Raw genomic sequence first — 2,376 nt, 5'->3', positions numbered from 1 at the left:
GGCGTCAATGACGCGGTCTGACGGCAACTACATTGACAGCTATGGCCATCTATTGGTAAATTCCGGTTTCATATTTACATATCTGGTATTTGATCAAATTAATTTTAGAGGATGGCATCGACTGTGATGTACTTTTAACTATGTCTCCAAACTCGATAGAAACTGAAACGTTGTTTGGAAAAGCCCGGCCAAGAATAACATTTAGGAAAGCGTTACAAGAATTTCAATCGCAGATCGAATTAATAGATACTATCAGAAATGGTAGAAATACTGCAAACGCCACCAGAGTATTGTATATTATTTCTGTTGTTGATATTTTAACCCTTGATCCGAATAAGGTTAAAATAAATAATTGCTCTTATATAAAAAACAATCTTCAAGACTCATCGATGAATAAAAGTACCGTTATAGATATTAAATCATCGGTGAGTCTATTTAATACCTAAATTTTCTCACTTTTTTAAATTTGTCATCTTACGTAACCTGTTGCTTTTTAGATCGTATGTATCAATTTTGCGAATATCTGTGAACTTATATAATTCTACAGGACATTATTGAAGTAAAAAACGTTATTGACGAGGATCAATTTTACACATACTTAAAATATTTGGTAATTTTGCTATATTTAATGTTATATATTACGAGCTAAATATGCTTGTAGTACTATGTGATAATAACTTATAATATATTTCCTGCTCAAAATTTGGAAAAATTATTGAATGATAGCATAACGGGCAAGGCATTAATCGCCACTTAAAAAAAATTTGAGTTTCGTGGGGAAAACCGGTGGAAATTCGTAGACATATTAATTACACACATCTTATCAGAAACCGATGCAGTAAGAGTAAGAATAGGGGCGACCTGGGCCGATTGTCACAGTGTTTGATTATTGATTTTTAAAAAAAAGTGGATGCCTGATTTTGAAATATTATATACGTTACAATATACCTACATCCTTTAGGTAGGATAGACCGGGGAGTAAAGGTCTCCGGGGAGAAAGGTCCACCCCTTGTATCTCGGTAATAAGGCATTCACTAGAAAATTCCGCCACACAGTTCGTCAACTAAGAGTGAGAATCTTATGTCACACAATTCGTTATTGCCTAATAACCGTCAGGAAACTTGCACGGATGTGCCCATGTGTTTGAAAGCCAAAAGTAAGATTAGCGCCGCAGTTATTTTGGTCTGAAGAGGTCATTTTTGCACCTAGATAGATTAAATAAGTGTATTTATTAATCTTATTCTATTGTTTTAACAGTGTGATTATTAGAATTGTTATTTCTATTATAGTTTTTTAATAACAATGCCGCAAAGTTTACGTGACTTGTTGGAGTAAAAAGTGCCATGGTTGTTGGTGTAAAAGTGCCATGGTTGCTCTGTATTCGTTAATGTTGATTTTATAAAAAGTCGATAATCCTCAGTCGATAATCTTATCAGTGAAGTAGACCAATAGCCAACGGTACGAAACGTTACCGATTACTTTCGATTATCGACTCATTGTAGAATTAGCATTAGTGGTGTTCGTTACGCAGAGAGACAGGTAAATTATTCAGAATGCGACTTTCATCTCCGATTTCGATGAAATTTGGCTTATTCGACGCGTCTATATTACTGTAATAATGATGACGAATGATTTTATCGCTTAATTATCTTTTTATAACAAATATTTTTTCAAATTCGTTATAATCATCCATTATTGGAAGATTGATTTAATTTTTTATTAAGGTCAAAATGACTTAAAAAATCAAGTGTAAGAGGAAAGACTATTCTTATTTGTTTTCGAGCACGATATAGTGCTAGTTTTGTTTCTTCTTTTCAAAGTTTGTCTTAGGTTAAGAAAACATTAATAATTTAATTTTCTGTTAAAACTGAAATATTTCTATTATAATTTTGTTACCAAAACCCTCTTAATAATAACAACCCACCTTATAATAAAAAAACTCTCTAGTATATACCTATTTTTATCTCTGAAAATAGTTCAAACGTAATATATTAGTATTGGTACTTTTTACTCCATTATGTGGAACTCTTGCCCCACATATGGGGTAAGAAGTGCCGAATGATTTCCTCTGTAAAATTTACGATATCTTTGTAATGAAGGGTATATATGCATACTTTTTTGCATGTATTTTATAGTCGAAGGACTCTAGTTTGGAAAAATATCAACATGATCTGTGTGAGTTAAATATTCTTTATTTTATAACAAAAAATGTAAAAAGTGGCTCTTTACTCCCCGGTCTAACCTATTACAAAAAATATTACTCGTGAATTCATCATAAAAATAAGTTATTTAATTTTAAATGATGCTGCGAAAATATGACAATTTACCCCGTGTTGTGGGATTGTCATACGTTCTAGGATTGGCAGTAGTATATTT

Source organism: Trachymyrmex cornetzi, unplaced genomic scaffold (assembly GCF_001594075.2).
Source record: "Trachymyrmex cornetzi isolate Tcor2-1 unplaced genomic scaffold, Tcor1.1 scaffold946, whole genome shotgun sequence".
Taxonomy (NCBI): domain Eukaryota; kingdom Metazoa; phylum Arthropoda; class Insecta; order Hymenoptera; family Formicidae; genus Trachymyrmex; species Trachymyrmex cornetzi.
The sequence above is the reverse complement of the archived record's forward strand: the minus strand, read 5'-3'. Positions refer to the sequence as shown.